The sequence below is a fragment of the Canis aureus genome, chromosome 24 (assembly GCF_053574225.1).
Source record: "Canis aureus isolate CA01 chromosome 24, VMU_Caureus_v.1.0, whole genome shotgun sequence".
In the NCBI taxonomy this organism is placed as follows: domain Eukaryota; kingdom Metazoa; phylum Chordata; class Mammalia; order Carnivora; family Canidae; genus Canis; species Canis aureus.
In genome coordinates, this window is record NC_135634.1 from 25,612,790 (window position 1) to 25,632,646 (window position 19,857).

The 19,857-nt window shown below is 36.5% G+C and overlaps 1 pseudogene; it reads left to right on the forward strand.

The window, feature by feature from the left end:
* LOC144296618 (FACT complex subunit SSRP1 pseudogene) overlaps positions 1-19,602 on the forward strand; it is a 32,117-nt pseudogene extending 12,515 nt beyond the window's left edge.
* Positions 19,603-19,857: the final 255 nt, after the last annotated feature.

Here is a 19,857-nt window from a genome sequence, read left to right on the forward strand (position 1 = left end):
ATGAGGTGCCTTTTTAAAAGCTTCTAGAGATGGGGAGTTGGTTGCTAGGGGAAACAAGGATGTGATTAGAGAGTTGAAACTTTAAGCCCCACCCTCAATCTCTGGGGAAGAGGGGTTGGAAATGGAAGAGATTACTAATGGCAAATGATAAACTCATCATTATCTATGTAATGAAGTCTACATAGCCCTCACCTAAGGAGTTCAGGGAGCTTCTGGGTTGGTGAACACATTGAGGTGCCTGGGGTGTGGTGAATGCAGAGGAGGCATGGAAGTTCCATGCCCCTTCCCACAGACCTCGTCCTATGCATCTCTTCCATTTGACTGTTCCTGGGTTGTATCCTTTGTAATAAACCAATAATAGTAAGTTAAATGCTTTCCTGAATTCTGTGAACCATTCTAACAATTTATCAAACCCAAGGAAAAGGTCATGGGAATCCCTGCTTTTATAGCCTATTGATCAGAATGATGGGATGCTGGGATTTGGTAATTGGCATTTACAGTGGGGAGCAGCCTTGTGGGTCTGAGTCCTAAATCTGTAGGGTCTGGGCTAACTCCAGGAAGCTAGTGTCAGAACTGAATTAAAGAATACCAGGGTGGGTGTCTAGAGAGTTGGAGAATTGGTTAGTGTGAGAATCCCCACTACACAAATATGTGTCTGGAGTGGTATATGAGTAGAGAAAAAGAGTGTTTTTCCTTTCTAAATAAGACAGACACCTTCATACACACAAAGAAAGTGGGAAGATGGATTTATCTGTCTCCTTTGAAAGTTAAAACACTTAAAAAAAAAAGACCCTGTAAATAAAGTAAAATTGCAATGCATAATGCAGAACAAATAATGAATTAATATCTGAATATTTTTTGTATATTTTTTATTGGAGTTCAGTTTGCCAACATATGGCATAATACCCAGTGCTCATTCCACCAAGTGCCCCCCTCAGTGCCTGTCACCCAGTCACCCCATGCCCCCACCCGCCTCCCTTTCCACCACCTCTTGTTCATTTCCCAGTTAGGAGTCTCTCATGTCCTGTCACCCTCACTGATATTTCCCACTCATTTTCTCTCCTTTCCCCTATAATCCCTTTCACTATTTTTTATATTCCCCAAATGAATCAGACCATATAATGTTTATCCTTCTCCGATTGACTTACTTCCCTCAGCATAATACCCTCCAGTTCCATCCACGTTGAAGCAAATGGTGGGTATTTGTGGTTGCTAATGGCTGAGTAATATTTATTGTATAAATAGGCCACAGCTTCTTTATCCATTCATATTTCCATGGATACTGAGGCTCCTTCCACAGTTTGGAAGGCATTTACAAATGTTATAGCTATAAACATTGGGGTGCAGGTGTTCCGGCATTTCACTGCATCTGTATCTTTGGGGTAAATCTCCAGCAGGGCAATTGCTGGGTCGTAGGGCAGGTCTATTTTTAACTCTTTGAGGAACATCCACACAGTTTTCCAGAGTGGCTGCACCAGTTCACATTCCCACCAACAGTGTAAGAGGGTTCCCTTTCTCCACATCCTCTCCAACATTTGTTGTTTCCTGTCTTGTTAATTTTCCCCATTCTCACTGGTGTGAGGTGGTATCTCATTGTGGTTTTGATTTCTATTTCCCTGATGGCAAGTGATGCGGAGCATTTTCTCATGTGCTTGTTGGCCATGTCTATGTCTTCCTCTGTGAGATTTCTGTTCATGTCTTTTGCCCATTTCATGATTGGATTGTTTGTTTCTTTGCTGTTGAGTTTAATCTGAAACATTTAAAGAATTTCCAGGATAAAAGACACAAATCCCAGGAGAAAAATATGGAAATGATGTGAACAAACAATAGGAGCCAAAATCTTACTGGTTAATATTAACACATATGAAGCCTTTGTTGTAACAAGGGAAATACAAATAACAACCACAATGACATCATATTTTAAATCCCATCAGATTTGCAAATCCTTGAAAGTCTAACCAAAGCTTGCCACATTGGCAAGAATGTGGAGAAAACTACTCCTATTGGCAGAGATATTTAGCAATAGCTAGCAGAGTTAAAGATGGTATATCTTATGGTCTAGTAGTTGTGGTATGATAACAGACAGTAGTTCTACTTTTAGATATGTATATTCCCAGATAACAATATATGTTTATATAAAACGAATACACCCAAGGTGTATATTACAAAACTGTTTCTGATGGCAGCTTCTAGAAGCTTCTTAAATGCCCATTGGTATGGGTGGTAAATTTTGGCATATTTACATAAAGAAACATCATACAATAATTAAAACTTGAGTTCCGAGTATCAATGACTCAATTTCAAAAACATGATATTGAGGGAAAAAGGGTAAACTCAATATATTGTTTATAGAAATACACAAAGACCTACCTTAAGTCATTTGTAAATATATACAATCAAATTATACAATACAGCAGGAATACACAGGAAGATAGTGTTTAGTGCTGGGCAGTGGGAGGAGAAGAGATAGGACTATAGGTGGAGAAATGCAATGACTTTTTAAAAATGTTTTTATTTTTATTTTTTTGCAATGACTTTTTAAATAGATCTATATGATATTTTCTTTTCTGTAAACATTTTGAAAGCAAATTTGACAAAATGCTATATAGTGTTAGTTTGGGAGAGCGATTCATGGGATTAGTTCTGTTATCCTCTATAACTTTATTTCTGAAGTATTTTCTCATAAAGATATTTAAGAACATAGTAGTAGCAGATACATGCAATACTGTACAGTGGAAAGAATGAACTTTTTGTTGTTTATTTTTGTTTTCAAGTTGTTATTCAAATTCTGGCTAATTAACATATAATGGAACTTTGGTTTCAGGAGTAGAATTTACTGATTCATCACTTTCATGTAACACTCAGTGCTCATCACCAGTGCCTCCCTTAGTACCCATCATCTGTTTCTTTTGGAATCTAAGGCAAGAGCTTTGTGCCCTTGAGAGGTTTTTTTAGCCTCTTTGAAGTTTCTTCTTTTGCAAAAGGACAGATAATAACTTCTGCTGGCTGGTGTAGCTATGAAGGCTAAATTAACTGGCCTAAGAAGAGTTGTCTAATATCTAATACGTGCACAATAAATATATTAACTATCTCATGCCGTGGACATTACTTCAAGTCACACACATATATAATTGCTTTTTATTACATCTGGCAATATTCCTGAAAAGTTTACTTCTGAGTCTAAACCAGTCAGGAATAGGTTTGGCTACACAAGAGTTTTATGTTGTTGTGGAATGGTTTGTTGACTATAATGCCTTTAGGAAAATGAACCTCTTCTGTCTCTCTCTCCAGCCATTTTTGGCATGTGGTTTGTCTCTCGTACCACTCCCTTCCAGTCACGAGATGACCACACCACATTTGCTGTTATGTTTTCTATTCAGCCATGAAAAAGAGCCAAGTCAGTTGACTCTTTTGAAAGCTTTCTAAGAAGCTCCACGAAGTTTCTATATCATCCTCATCTGGCATCTGTATCAGCAGGAGAGACTTGGGAAGGCAATCTTGTAGCTGGGCATGCTTCCTTGAACAAAAGCGGGCTTCTGTTAGCAAGCAGATGAGGATAATGAACAGAACTGAATTGGGAGCCAGCAGGACTACTGCAGAAATCATTGGTTTATACATTCCAAGAGGACCTTCATTTTGAGTCAGGTCTGCTCAACTGGAAATGATTTGGGGTGACAATCTGATTGGAAATGAATTTATTTGATTTGATTTAAGCCTTTGTGCATAGAGGGTGTACTGCTCTTATTTAGATGGCATGTATATTTGGGGTGTGGATGTAGGAGAGGGAAGTGGTTGATGGTGCTGGTGGGTACAGAGATTCTGGAGTCCCTTAGAGTCCTCAGGTGAGCCAAGGCTTCTGGCAATTTTGCTTTTAACATCTCTGGGCACAAATGTTTCAAATCAAGTTGTCTTTGCCTGTGAACTAAACCAGTACAGTGTGAAGATCACAACTCTTAATAATGTGTTTTCATGAAGGGAATTCACTTGATTTTGGCAGAATTACGCTTTTCTCCTTCTATTTTTTTTTCCTTTTCTTCTCTTGGTTTTATAGGAAGAAACTATTAGAACTAATATTTTTTAAAGAGAAAACAATATTCTTCCCATGAGAGATCTTGCCTGAAGCAACATCTTTTATATGGTGCTTCTTAAGGCACTAAGTCCAGCCTTTTATAGACATAGTACAACACAGGTGTGCTAGAGCTGCACTAATGAGCAGCATACGCTTTTAGTTACATTCTCATTTGTGGTGTCATCAGGTTCCAAGAAAGCAAGAATATTGCAAATTTAAGAGAGGGAAAAAAAAAAAAGAAGATTCTGAGGCTCTTTTAAAAGTTAAGTATGCTGGGGATCATAAATAAAATAAAAAATTTGACTTATTACAGTGCACCTCACTTACAGCAAATCATTGACTAGTGAAAATTACATGGACAAAGAATGTATTAAAGTCTATAAAAAAAAAGAGAGAGAAATAAAACAGGTTTTCCTGTGATGTCAATTTGGGCCAACCTTGACCAACCTCTATTCTAGAATCAAAGTTTGGCCTAGTACCTTGATCTTTATAGAAGTTCTGTTAACAATGGCTTTTAAACAGGGTAAAAACTGAAACCAGATTAATGACTTACCTCAAGTCTTTATTTCCCCAGATACTATACACCAAGCCTTGGACTCCTTAAAGTTCTATTTCGCTCATCTACAAAAGTCAACTTCAGATTTTATCTTGGTGTCATTTGGAAAGATCACTCCTATTACAATCATAGGTGGTTATGATGGGGCACCTGGGTGGCTCCTTCAGTGAAGCATCTGCCTTAGGCTCAGGTCATGACTCCAGAGTCCCAGGATCAAGCCCCGAGTCGAACTCCCTGCTTAGTGGGGAGTTGGCTTCTCCCTCTGCCCCTCACCCTACTTGTGCTTTCTCTCTCTCTCTCTCTCTCTCTCTCTCTCTCTCACACACACACACACACACACACACACAAATAAACAAATAAATAAAGTCATAAAAAAAGGTGGCTATGAATATTCAGGATCTATTTGCAGCTACAAACAATATCTGGATTAATAAGAACCACCTTGGGTAAGGACATATGCGTGAGCTCTTTACTATAGTCATAAGAAATAATGAAGACACACAATTCACAATCATACCCTCTTCTGTTGCATACAAATTTAAAGTTGTCCTAGAAGCTAATATGTGCAAAAAAGTTAAAGTATGCTTCCACTTTGATTTTTAGCTCCAGACATCAGGAAGTGAGGCTGAAGACAGAAAAAGCATAGTGATGAGCAAAAGTATTAGCCTTTCATGGCTAATGTTATAGTGTGTGGGTGTGAAAAAAAGTGGGAGAAAATAGAAGATTATATTTATACATTCTGGACTGTTGAGTCCCTTCCAATGGTGACTGATCACTCAGGAATGGTGAAGCCAATCACTAGAGGGGTGAGGTCAGACACTAGACCCCACCCAAAGCCTAGGACTTAGAGCAAAAGTAGAGTAGGAGAGAGACCAAGTCACATACCAGTCAACTGGCAGATGACACCAGCTCCAACCAGGGCAGGTGCAAGAATCAGGGTCCTGGAGCACAGTTAAGATTAGAGCTGACTGGAGTTGAGGACAAAAGGGAACAAAGAAACACATCTCCATTTGGGAGAGCTCAGTTCCTTGTGGGTGCTTCTTACAAAGGCATGTGCCCTTCCCTGCCCTCAAATATCACGCTACCTCTGGTATTTGAGGGGTAGCATTTGATAATATTTCATCAGGTTGTCATCTCCCCCGCACACACCTTTCTAGTTTTGACACATTTCACACAGTTGTCATACCCACTGTCCTCAGACAACTCTGTGTGCTTCGGACAAACCGAGCTGTGCTAATACAAATGTCTGTAACTGATAAGGAATGAGGCATCTGGAAGATTTGTTGCAGTGAAGACCAGAAAAGACTTCTGTCCCTTCTTCTTCTCTCCTTGGAAACCGGTGCACTTTCATCTTTCCATCTAAACACTTGTTCTTCCAAATTTTCTATTATTTGCCAAAGCAAAGAGAATTCTTCCAGCTATCAAATCTGTCCCCTTCATCTTCTACGTGGAGCCTCATCATATCTGCCAATCTCTGCTTTCTGAATAGCTTTCAAATTTATGCTTCCTTGTTTGTCACTATCATCACCTAGACCAGACCCTGATCCCATTAAACCTGGATTATTTTAATAGATTCCTAATTTGATGAGCTTGTCCCAGTCTTTCCTCTCCTCTATATATTTTCACTGTGGGATCCCTGTGCAATCTCCTTACCTGTGACAATGAGTCTAAATTCCTCCTGTAACACTTAGGATCTGGCCCACCTTCTCCATCTGATCACATTTCCCCACCTGCCCCTTCTTACCACTCATCTCCTTATTTCCAGTTTGGTCGTATTTTGCCCCACTTACTCTAATCCAGTCTCTGTTTACCATGACTTCGCCTTCCTCTCCAGTTATCCAAATGCTACTCATAGTTCCAAGTTCATGTCAAATTACCTCCATTAAGTCTTTTCTGAAACATTTGGTCCCATTAAATTCCATAGCCCTAACTGTCAATACCATACATTTAGGAATCTAGAAGATTATGTTCTGGTTTGTGTTATTTAATTCTTGTTTTATAAGTTCAAGATTGCCTCCTTAAACTGCTCTTTAGGGCAATGACTTTGTGATACATTTCTCCTATATTAAGCTGTCATCCTTGCAGTGGACATGTAAATGGCACACTATGGTTGTTTAATATATATTAATAATATTTGAAAACATGAAAAAAATTACATAAAGAAGGGCCCTTGGAAAGTCAGCTTGGGATTTGGAGAGGTTTAAACATTTTATACACAAGAATTAGTTTGAAGGCACACACAACGAATGAAATATTCTGCTCCCTCTGACCTTTGGACCAGCAGCAATGCTGGCACATTATACTCTATTTTTTGGCCCTTCTACCACAGTTTCTGGGCTGCTTAATTGGCCGGCATTCCAAGTTCATCACTGGAATGTAAGACATCACCTACACATTTAAATAAATAGTTAGCTCTGACCTCCTGCTTTTCCAAGTGGACTGGTGGTTCCAAAAATGGGACCCCACAGCTCTGCCACACCCTTTGCAACTTGAGGAAGGTTCTGTGTGATCTCCTCACATCTCTGTGTTAAATTCACCTTCTCTACCTCTGAAAATGATGCTACAGCAAGACAGGGGTAATATCAGAGCCCATGGGAAATAGAAAGCTTAAACAAATTTGATTTTAAACCGAGAAACAATTTTCATCCTAAATAGCTTGCATACATGGTACCTTCAATTAAACAAAATAATATGATTTTTATTAAGCATCAAAGAGGCAGAGAGCCTGGCTGAAGTTGTATCTAGCTGGGGATCTGCTCAATGGTTGGATGATCTGATTAGTAGACACCATAACAAAGGTAGAGAATATACTCAGAATATGAAAATTGATTAAATAACAGAAAGTGAAAATTCTCTTCAATTAGATCTCTCTATTCCATCTTCAGGGACTATAGTAAAATTATTTAAAACATGGAAACCATGTAAATTTTGTAAAATCATAAAGGAAAGAAAGGAAAGTTGATTTTAGACTATTTAAATAACACCAGGACCGGGATCAGGGAAAACTGAACTGACAGGCATTATCCACATGCAGAAGTAGAATCTGGGAGTCATCAATTAATTTTGAATAAGACCATCTCATTTTTATTATTCTTTTTTTAACACATGTGGTTTAGAATTTCAATAATCAAACCATAATGGGTTGAAAATACCGAGTTGGCTCACCAAATCTTTGTGTAGACGAGATTAGCTTTCAATAACGTGCTGACTAATCTCACTCATCCTAAACATATTATTTTCAGATTTGACTTAAATAGCTAAGTTACCACTTTATCTCTTTCTTTGTCCAAGCCAATCTCTTCCCTCCCTTCCTTTTACAGTGCCATCTTTTCTTCTTACTCAATATTATCAAACCAAACCACAAATCTAATTAAGCGGTCTTGATGCCAAAATCTCTGCTCCTGGAGAAATGCATCATGCAGCACATCTAGGTAAGTGAATTAAAAAAGCATCCAGGCAGGTATCTGGTGAATGTCTCAGTTCATCCTTGCATAATAAACTATCTTCTCCTGCTCATTCATTTGTCAGTCACAGTAACTAAGGATTATTATTTGCTGAATGTACGTGACACCAGCAATTTGCAAAGTCTGTTGGCAAGAAAATCAGGTTAGAATGACAGAGTGAGAAATTAAGCAGAAGCCTGATGTAATTAGCTACAACAATCAGTGCTCTAATTTCTGATTTATTGTTTCCTGTTTTCCTGCTGTGCTCCACTCTGTGTATACTGTATGTGCTTCATATAGGTCAAACAATTGCCTTATCAGTCCTGGCAAAGCGAGGGGTCAGAGTTAACAATATTTATTTAAACATGCAGGATGCTTCCCACTGCAATTAGGAAATAACTATTACTAATAGGTCCTTGGCACTACTTCCTCATTTATACAGTTTTTTGGAAGAAAAAAAAGAAACAGAAACAAGGAAGAATTGGGATTCATTTCTTACATATGTACAAGAGTTGGTTTAGTTCTTCTTGTAAAAGAATTTCCCTTACTTTAAAGAAAATCTATGATTTGAAATGAGCCAAACAAATTGTTGTTGTCATAGCTGAATGTTCATAAAAATATGGAAAAAGTATCCTTCCTGATAATTAATGTGGTTATATTTTCAAATCTCTGTGAAAAGGTTATTATTGACCCCTCTCCCCTTCTGTAAACTCTATGGAGAATTTCTTTGCTTTCCATCATCCAGCCACAAAACATAAGATGGAATTAGTCATTTTTTCATGTTTAAGAAAGCATTCTTTAAAATTGCATGTAGGGTCTACTTTGAAGAGGAAAATCATGAACATTTTTAAAATCAAATAGAATTCTTTTTAAAGATTTTATTTATTTATTCATGAGAGACAGAGAGAGAGAGAGAGAGACAGAAACACAAGCAGAGGGAGAAGCAGGCTCCATGCAGGGAGCCCGATGTGGGACTCGATCCCAAGGACTCCAGGATCACGCACTGAACCGAAGGCAGATGCTTAACTGCTGAGCCACCCAGGCGTCCCCAGAATAGAATTTTTAAAAAGAAACCTCTGAAATAAAGCAATAAATTCCTATAAGATAAAAAATACCACTGTACTTAAAATAATGTTTAAATTTCCGAAAAGATGAATATAACTCAGTTCAGTGTAAATTCAGATGAAACTTTTATCATCGGCCATGTAAAGAACAATATTATAGGTCATTTTGCAAAACAAAGGGACTAGATATGATGAAATAAATATTTTTATCTTTATTCCTTTTTTAAAAAACCAATTTTAGGTTTTTATTTTCATTTCAGTTAGTTAACATATAATGTTATTTTAGTCAGGTACAAAACAATTGAGGTACAAAACAATTCCATATGTTTTTATTCTTTTAATTTCAAAATTTTACATATCCAGTGCTCCCAGAGCACCATATACATACAATAAGATGAAATAGAATGTTTACAAGACCTTCAGGGGGCCCTCAGCTGACTACAAAGCAAGATGGGCCTTAGAAGGACAACATCGAGGATCAGGAGACCTGGATTTTTTTTATCTAATCCATTTCTTTCATTAACTAATAGTTTTGAGCAAGTCATTTGCCCTCTCTAGATTTCATTTCCCTTATAGATAAAATAAGAAGTTTAAACTTGATCTTTAAACCCTTTTTTGAAAAAAAGGTTTATTTATTTATTTGAAGGGGGTGTGTGTGCATGTATGTGCAAGGGTGGGGGTGGCGGAAGAGAGAATCTCAAGCAGACTCCCCGCTGAGCATGGTGCTTGACTGAGGGGTGGGGGGCTTGATCTCACAACCTTGAGATCATGACCTGAGCCAAAATCAAGAGTCGGGCACTTAACCGACTGAGCTACCCTGGCACCCTGATCTTTAAATCCTTTTTATAATAAAAATTAGTATAAATCAAGCACCTGTGCTCTGTGTCATTATACTAAATATTTCAGAAACCCTATGTCTTTTTTTTTTTGCTACTAATACAACTAAATTAAAACATTATCAAATTCAAATTAAATTAAAATCTAAAACATTATAATGGATAAAAGAGGGGCATTACTTGTAAAACACATGAGGAGAAAGATTATATATTATATTTGCCCATATTTCTGCTTTTATCATTGTTCTGTCCTTCCTGATGCTCTGTGATTCCCTCATTTGTCATTTCCTTTTCATTTGAAGAACTTCCTTTAACTGTTCTTGAAGGGTAGGTCTGCTAGTGACAAATTCTTTTAGTTTCCATTCATAAGAGAATGTCTGGACTTCCTCTTCATTGCTAAAGCACAGTTTCCTTGGATATACAATTCACTGTTGACAGTTCTTTCCTTACAAGTTGACAGACATTCCATGTTTTTTAATTCTCCAAATGGCCTATGAAATAGGAAATCATTATATCTGCTTTATAGATGAGAAAACTGAGACTAAAATTCAGTGACTTGCTGAGGTTATTCAGCTGGAATGAGACCCAGGGATCATTCCAAATCAGGTTAATCTGTGCTCAAAACCCACGTGCTTGAACTTTTTGTTCTGCAGCCTTACATCTTAAGCTCTTAACATATTAGAATTCTAACCAAATATACATACAGATACATGGAAATCAACGTTATAGTAGATCATAAACCAAAATGTAGAAATCCATAAAGTTCTGCTGAAATAAGATTAAGTACATTAATGTGTGAGCATCTAATTGTATTTGTGTCTAAGAATAGTTCCATGAAAATGCAGAGGAGTTCCAAACAAATAACATGAAATTAACCACTAAATAGCTGCTGAGCACCTATTATGTTCTTAATTCAGAATTCTATCCTATAGAAAGGTATAGACATTTAAAATGCATCTTCTTCTCCCGAGAGATTAATGATTCAGTTAGAGTGATAACCTATGTTATACATTTATGATAAAATTTGAGGTACACACAAAAAGTACTGAAGGATTTCAGCTGAAAGATTTCAAATCTCAGAGCAAGAACAGCCAGAAAATATTCATGGATGTGGTAAATGAATATAATCTGAATTAATGGCAATGAGAAAGAAGAGCTTTACTGGGAAACAATGGCAGGAAGATATTGTTGTAGCTATTCCTTAAAGGATTGAATAGAGACAGAAGTGTTCGAGAAAGTCTATAGAGTTCAGGCCTGACTGGTGAGAACTGAGTAGACAGAGGCCAACGGCATTTAGGGGAACATCTATGAGGATCTCCTGATTAAAGCTGACCTCAAAGACATGTCTTAAAGCAGATGCCTGAGCTAAGTTTTGAGGGATAAATAGATGATGTCTAAATGAAGAACCGAAATAAGGGTATTCTAAGCACAAGATAAGCATGCTTGAAGGTGAGATATACCACTACATGTTTGGGGTTCTGAAAGAAGTTTGGAACAGGTGAAGTATAGGCTGCTGGAGTGCAGGATGGGAGAGATAACACTAGAAAGGAATACTGGACAAAGTCTTAAAGTGTCTATCTTCCTCTGAAGATAACAGTGAACAACAAATGGATACTTGGGTTGCTTCCAGTATCTTGGTTATTGTAAATAATGCTTTTTCATTTTCTTTGGACAAATGCCCAGTAGTGGAATTACTGGATCGTTAGTAATTCTATTTTTAAGTTTTTGAAGAACCTTCATATTGTTTTCCATGGTGGCTGCACCAATGGAAATTGCAATCCTACCAACAGTGCACAAGTGTTCCTTTTTCTCCACATCCTCACCAGAGAAACAAAAATACCATATGATTTCACTCATGTGTGGAATTTCAGAAACAAAATAAATGAATAAACAAAAAAAGAGACAAACAAAAAAACAAACAAAAAATCAGACTCTTAAATACAGAGAAAAAACTGGCAGTTGCCGAAGAGGAGGTGGGTAGGAGGATGGATGAAATAAGGGAGATTAAGAGTACATATATTTGGATGAGCACTGAGTAATGTATAGAATTATTGAATTATCATATTGTATACCTGAAACCAATATAACACTATATGTTAATTATATTTCAATAAAAAATTGAAAGGGAAAGGAGAAAAAATAATAGGGAATAAGAATAATATGATTGGACTTGAATAAGCCAGATATTCAGCATAGATGATTATGTTATCTGGAAAGGTAGTTTTATTTCTTACTTCTCAATCTATATATCTTTTTTTTTTTGTTGTTTTATTGAATTATCTAGAACTTCCAATATGGTAGTTGAAAAGAAGTGGTGAGAGGTGATATCCTTGCCTTATTCTCAATCTTAGTGGAAAAGTTTCAAGTTTTTCATCATTAAGTTTGTTAGCTGTAGAGGTTTTCTGTTTGTATTTTGGTGGTTTTGTTTGTTTGTTGTAACTATTCCTTATCAAGTTGAGGAAATTCTCATGTATTCCTAGCTTATTAAGAGTGTTTAATAAGAATGGATGTTGGATTTTGTCAAATGCTTTTTCTGCACCTATTGATACGATCCTGTGATTTTTCTTTTTTAGCCAGTTACTGTAATAGATTAAATTAATTGATTTTTGAATGTTGAACCAACTTTGTATACTTGGGATAAATCTCACTTGGTTATGGTATAATTCTTTTAAATTCACATTGCTGGATTTTATTTGCTAATATTTTGTTGAGGATCTTTCCATCTATGCTCAAAGAGAAATTAATCTTTAATTTTCTTTCTTCATAATGTCTTCGCTTTTGGTAATAGAGTAATGCTAGCATCACAGAATGAGTTAGGAAGTATTCTCTGAAAGAGATTGTAAATAACTGGCATATTTTCTTCCTTTAATGTTAGATCGAATTCAAAAGTGAATCTATCTGGGCCCCAGCTTTCTATTTGGGGAGGTTTTTCATTATCAACTCAAATTCTTTAAGAAATATAGCCTGTTCAGTTTTTCTACTTTTTCTTGTGTGAATTTTGGCATTGTATGTCCTTCAAGGAACTGGCCCATTTAATCTACATTATCAATTTATGAGGATAGAGTTGATTCATACTATTCCTTGATTATCCACTTAATGTCCAAGAGATCTATAGTGATGTCCCTTCTTCTATTTCTTACATTAGTGGTTTGTATTGTTGCTTTTTTTCCTTAGGTAGCCCTGTTAATGACTTATCAATTTTATGTATCTTTTCAAAGAACAAATGTTTGGTTTTGTTGATTGATTTCCTATTTTCAATTTCTGCTTATTTCTTTTCTTCTGTTCACTCTGAATTTAATTTGCTCTTCTTTTTTTTTTTATTGGTGTTCAATTTACCAACATACAGAATAACCCCCAGTGCCCATCACCCAATCACTCCCACCCCCCGCCCTCCTCCCCTTCTACCACCCCTAGTTCGTTTCCCAGAGTTAGCAGTCTTTACGTTATGTCTCCCTTTCTGATATTTCCCACACATTTCTTCTCCCTTCCCTTATATTCCCTTTCACTAAACTCATATTGCTCTTCTTTTTTTTTTTTTAATTTTCTAAGGTGTAGACTTAGATTACAGATTTTATTTTATTTATTTTCTAATTTTTTTTAGGTTACAGATTTTAGATTTTTCTTCTTTTCTATTATATTCATTTAATGTTACAAATTTCCCTCTATGGGCTGCTTTTGCTACATCCCACAAACTTTGTTGTTTCCATTTTTATTTAGTGCAAAATATTTTTGAATTTCTCTTGATATTTATTCTTTGATCCTTGATTTATTTAGAAGTATGCTGTTTAATCTCCATGTATTTTGAGATTTTCCACTTATCTGTTACTGACTACTAACTTAATTCCATTGTGATCTGAGGGTGGAAATAGCATGATTTCTATTTTTTCAAATTTGCTAAAGTGCATTTATGGTCCAGAAAATGGTTTGTCTTGGTTGAATGTTTCATGTGAGCTTAAGAAGAATGTCCATTCTGTTGTTTGATGAAGTAGTCTGTAGATGTCCACTATAGCCAGTTGTTTGATAGTGCTGTTGAATCCAACTATAACCTTATAGACTTTCTTACTCTATCTGCCCATTTCTGATAGAGGGGTAATAAAATCTTTAACTCTGTTGTGGACTCTATATCTCTTTGCAGTTCTTCCTTATGTAGTTTAATGCTCCATCATTAGGCACATACACGATAAAAATCATGTCCTGTTGGAGACTTGATCCCCTTGTCATTTTGTAATGCCAGTATGGTACTGGCATAAAAATAGACAAATAGACCAATAGGACAGAATCAAAAGCCCAGAAACAAATCCAAGCATATACAATTAACTAATATTTGATAAGAGAGCCAAGAATACTCAATGGAGAAAAAAACAGTGTCTTTAATAAAGGGTCATGGGAAAATTGGATATCACATGTAAAAGAATGAAAGTTGATCCCTATCTACACCACTCACAAAAGTTAGTTCAATTAGATTATTAAAGGCTTAAATGTAAGACCTGAAATCATAAAACTCCTAGAAGAAAATAAGAAAAAAATCTCCTTGACATGGATGTTGGTAAAAAAATTTTTGGAAATCACACAGAAAGCACAAGCACCAAAATCAGAATAAACGAGGGGGACAACATCAAACTAAAAAACTTCTGCACAGCAAAAGAAACCATCAACAACAGAGTGAAAAGACAACGAATGGAATGGGAAAAACATATTTGCAAATCATATATCTGATAAGGGGTTACTATACAAAATTTACAAGGAAATCATATAGCAAACAATAACTCAAGAGCAAAATTAATAACAAAAATAATAATCCAATTCAAAAAGGGCAAAGAATCTGAATCAATATTTTTCCAGAGAAGATAAGTGAATAGCAAAAAGGTACATGAAAAGATATTCAACAGCACTAGTAATTAGGGAAATGCAAATTAGAACCACAAGGAGATACCACCACCTACCTGTTAGAATGGCCATCATCCAAAAGACAAGAGAGAACAAATGCTGGTGTGGATGTGGAGGAAAGGAAACCCCTTTGCATTGTCAGTGGGATTGTAAATTGACACAGCTATGATAGAAAAACTGCATGGAGGATACTCAAAAAATTAAAAATAGAACTACTATATGATCCAGCAATTCTACTTCTAGTGATATAAAGGAAAGCAAAACACAAATTTGAAAAGATATCTGCACCCCATGTTTATAGCAGCAGTATTTATATAGCCAAGACATGGTAATAACCTAAGAGTCCATAAGTGGATGAATGGATAAAGAACGTGAATATATTGTGCATAATGCATAATGGGATATTATTCAACCATAAAAAATGAGAAAATCCTACCAACTGCAACAACATGGATGGGCTTTACAGGCATTATGCAAAATGAAATAAGTCAGGGAAAGACAAATACTGTATGATCTCACTTGCATGTGGAATCTAAAAGCAAAACAAAATAAAACAAAGCAAAAAACACCAAACTCAAAAAAAAAAAAAAGAAAAAAAGACATCAGATTTGTGGTTACCAGAAGGAGAGGGTGGAGGGTGGAGGATCTGGGTCTGGAGGAATGTAGTCGAAATATACAAACTTCCAGGGATGAGACAAATAAGTACTAGAGATGTAATGTGCAACATGATGACTAATACTGTTGCATGATATATAAGAGAGTTGTTAACACTGTAGATTTTAAGGGTTCTAATCGCAAGAATTTCTTTTCTTTTTATTGTATTTATATGAAACGATAGATGTTAACTAAACCTATTGCATTAATCATTTCACAGTGTATATAAATCAAACCATCATGCTGTACACCTTAAACATTTACAGTGATGCTTGTCAAATTGTTTCTCAAATAAACTGTTAAAAATGCAGTTACTATTATTTTAAACAAATTGTTGTATCTGTTATATCAATTAAGAGTAAGAAAATTTAAAAAAAAAATAACTTTACTATTTCTTCTTCAGTGCTCTTTCCTTCTTTATATAGATCTGAGTTTCTGACCTATATTATTTCTCTCCTCTGTAAAGAACTTCTTTTCACATTTCTTGCAAGGCAACTCTAGTGGCAACAAATCCCCTCAATTTTTGTTTGTATGAGAAAGGCTTTAATTCTCCCTTCCTTTTGAATAATACTTTTTCAGGATACATAATTCTAGTTGGTGTTTTTTTTCCCTCAACACTAAGTACTTCATTCTCTTCTCACTTGAATGGTTTTTAAGAAATCAGATATTATTCTCATCTTTGTTCTTCTATAGTCAGGGTGTGTCTTTGCCTCTTTCGGGATTTTTCTTTATTTATCTTTGATTTTCTATAGTTTAAAAAATTGTATTCCTGGTGTAGGGTTTCTTTCACTTTTTTCCTGCATGATGTTCTCTGAATTTTCTGTATCTATGGTTTGCTGTCTGACATTATCTTGGAGGAAATTATCAGTCATTACTGTTTCAAATATTTATTTGTTCCTGCCTCTTTTTCTTCTCTTTTTGGAATCCTTGTTACATATATGTCACACCTATTATAGTCATCCCTCAGTCTTAGATATTCTCTTCTCTTCCCTTCAGTCTTTGTCTCATTACTTTTCAATTTGGGAGGTTTCTATGGACATATCCTCAAGCTGAGAGATTCTTTCCTCAGTCCTTTCCAGTCTATTAATAAGCCCAAGCATTCTTTATTTCTGTTACAGTAGGGTTTTGGTTTTTTTATCTCTAGCATTTCTCTTTGGCTCTCTTCGGGATTTCCATCTCTCTAATTACAATTACAATCCCTTTGTTCTTGTATGCTGTATATTTCATCCATTAGAGTCCTCAGCGTATGAATCATCATTGTTTTAAATTCCTGGTATTATAAATCCAACATCCTTGCCATGTTTGGTTCTGATGCTTGTTCTGTCTTTTCAAATTGTTGGAGGTGGGGAGTTCCTTTTGGCATGCCATGTAATTTTTTTCTTAACAGTCACACATGATGTGCTTGCGTAAAAGGCATTGCTATAAAATAGGTCTTTAGCAATGTGGTGGTGAGATGTGGGGAAGAGAAATGTTCTATAGTTGTATGATTAGGTTTCAGTCTTTTAATAAGCCTATGCTTCTGGACTATGAAGTTCATAAGTGTTTCTTATTTTTTTCCTTCCTTCTTTGGTGGTAAAGAACAGCTAGAATGGGCTGGAGTTAGGATATTTCCCTTCTTCCATATGAAAGGCTAGAGTGACTGGAGTTTGGTTTTCTAAGGCAGTTAGGCTCTGACAATATGTGGTTCACATGTCAATTTCTACACATGAGTCTCTGCTCCAGTAAGCTGTGACTATCTGTATTCACCTGTCTCTCCAATATTGGGGGCCTTGGTTTGCCCTGTGTTCTCATTTTTCTTTTGGATCTTAGGAGAGCTCTTGATTTTCTGTCTGTTCACTATTTTACTTGTGACTAGGATTAAGTGGTAACTTCCAAGCTCTTTATGTATGGAACCAGAAACAGGAAGCCCCTAGTTTTTTATGTGAGTGATAGGGTAAACATTGGTGTCATTTATAGAAACAATATTTATCATTAGTGAGTTACTGTTGATGTTTATACAGGGATAGCTATGACATAAACCTATACATGGTCCATACCAAGCTATACTATGAGAGGCATACATTCCTTAACTCTTTCATTTATCCCACAAATATTTACTGAGTGCAAAATGGGCTCTATGCTGTATTGAGAAAACAATGGGGAACAAGTAAGACAAATCTTTATTCTCATGGCAGAAACTCCGGTGTTCAAGGTATCTATCAGAAGGTGAAAGGCCCCATGAATGGTAATTGGCTGATGTTGAGCCACCCAGTTGTGATCTTTAAGAATAGCAAGACAGGCAAAATGGACAACATCCAGGTTGGAGTGCTAATGGAAGTCATCTGGTGTAGTGTAGTTCTGGATTATAAACTTACATTTCTCACAAAAAAAAAACAAAAAACCCAGCCACCTTTAGAAGAATGGTGACTTACAAGAATCTGGATTTAAGAAACTCAATTGTTTCTTCAAAACAATTGCCTTGAGCTAATAGAGAAGGCCCTATGTACTAAGGGCTAAAACTGAGGACAGTGAATTTTGGTGGGCTGCTGTTTTCCTTTGACATTGGTAACCAACTGCTTTTTGAAATACCCCTGGGCAACATGTCCCAGTGCACCATAGGCAAGAATGAGGTGCCACCAGAATCCCACCAGAACATTGATGCCAAAGTCTTTTCTATGTGCCTCCCACCTTAGAGGATGATGTGGCCCTGCTCAAGGACTTTGCTTAGTTCATAGTAAGATGTCCATAATCCTGTATGCATTTTCCAGAAGCAGCAGTATCTGGTTTCTTGTGACTGTGAGAACATTTGGATCTACCACAACTTTCTGCACCTGTGCAGCAAGACCTTGACTATACCATGATACTTAATCTCTTTTTGCTATCCTACAAGGACCAGCACCAGATGTTCTTTGTGATCAGCCTGGATTTGTCCATAGGGAGAACCGAACTTATTTCCACTGCCTGATCCATCTTTTCTCCAAGAAAAGGGACATTTTCTTGACTCCCATTATGAATGAAGATGAGACGGAGAAGCACTTTGACAGACAGATCACCAAAAACATGTCAAGATCCCTCCAAGAGATAGGTAATCGAGTCATGGAAACACTAGTGAACCACAGGTTTACAGTTCCAGGCAACTTTCAAAAGCACTCAGAGACCCTCATCACCTGCTCTTATAAGGCAAGCTCAAGACTACTTTATCTGCTGTAGCAAGGTTTTATCTAGGCTCATAAGCCACCCATGCATATCTGCTCTGACAAGATCTCCTTTGTTAATTTTGCCTGTGGCCTCACCACTTCTTGCTCCTTGGACTTTGATATTGAGACCAAGCAGGGCATTCAGAACACTGCCAGAAGCATCAAAAGGTAGATGTATGGGAAACTGATTTTGTTAATGCAAAAAGTTCAAATCAAAAATGAAATACCAAAAAAGAGGATAAATCAAAATTACAATAAATAGGCTTCTAATTGCGATGAAGATGAGTGTGATGCCTATTTGGAGCTAATAAAGGATGCCTACTTAGAGAATGTCATCAACAACAGAGATGACTCAGGAGAAGGAGCCAATTAGGCATTCAACTCAGATGAGGAGGAGGAAGAAATGGCAGAGAAGTTTGACAGCAATGCCTCTGCCAGGTCCTACAGTAAAGAGGATGACAGTGACAAGAATGAAAAGAAGAGGAAACACTTCAAAAAGACCAAGAATCATGAGGGTTGCCAGAATCCTGTGGAGATGGAGAAGGGCAAAGACCTCTCTGTCCCCAAAGGGCATATTTAAGCACAGATGCTATGACTCAATGCTGGGTGGTGTCAGAGTACCTTAGCATTAGCATTATGAATCTTCCCAAGAAGGCTAACAAGACCTGGAAGGGAATGTCCAAAGAGAAGAAAGAGGAATGGCATTGCAAGGCTGAGGATACCAGGAAGGAATATAAAAAAGCTGTCAAATAATATAAAGGACTCCACAGTGAGTCTTCTAAGAGAGATAAGTCAAAAAAAGAAAAGAAAGGAAAATAAAAGAAAAAGAAAAGAAAAGAAAAAAAAGAAAAGAAAAGATGGGAAAAAAGTCAATGCCTTCTGGGGATTCATTCTCCAAGTCATTCTCAAGGGACTAAGTGAGGACTTTAAAAAAATAGTCCATGTCCTATGATGACAACTTTTAGGAAAGAATAAGAGGGAAGAAGAAGGAGAAGGAGAAGAAGAAGAAAGAAGAAAGAAGAAAAGAAGAAGAAGAAGAAGAAGAAGAAGAAGAAGAAGAAGAAGAAGAAGAAGAAGAAGAAGAGAAAGTAGCCAGTACTTCCCCAGCTTAGAGGACTGCATGACAGGATCCTATAAGCAGAGAGGAGGAAAATATTCTCTCCTCACTCTTG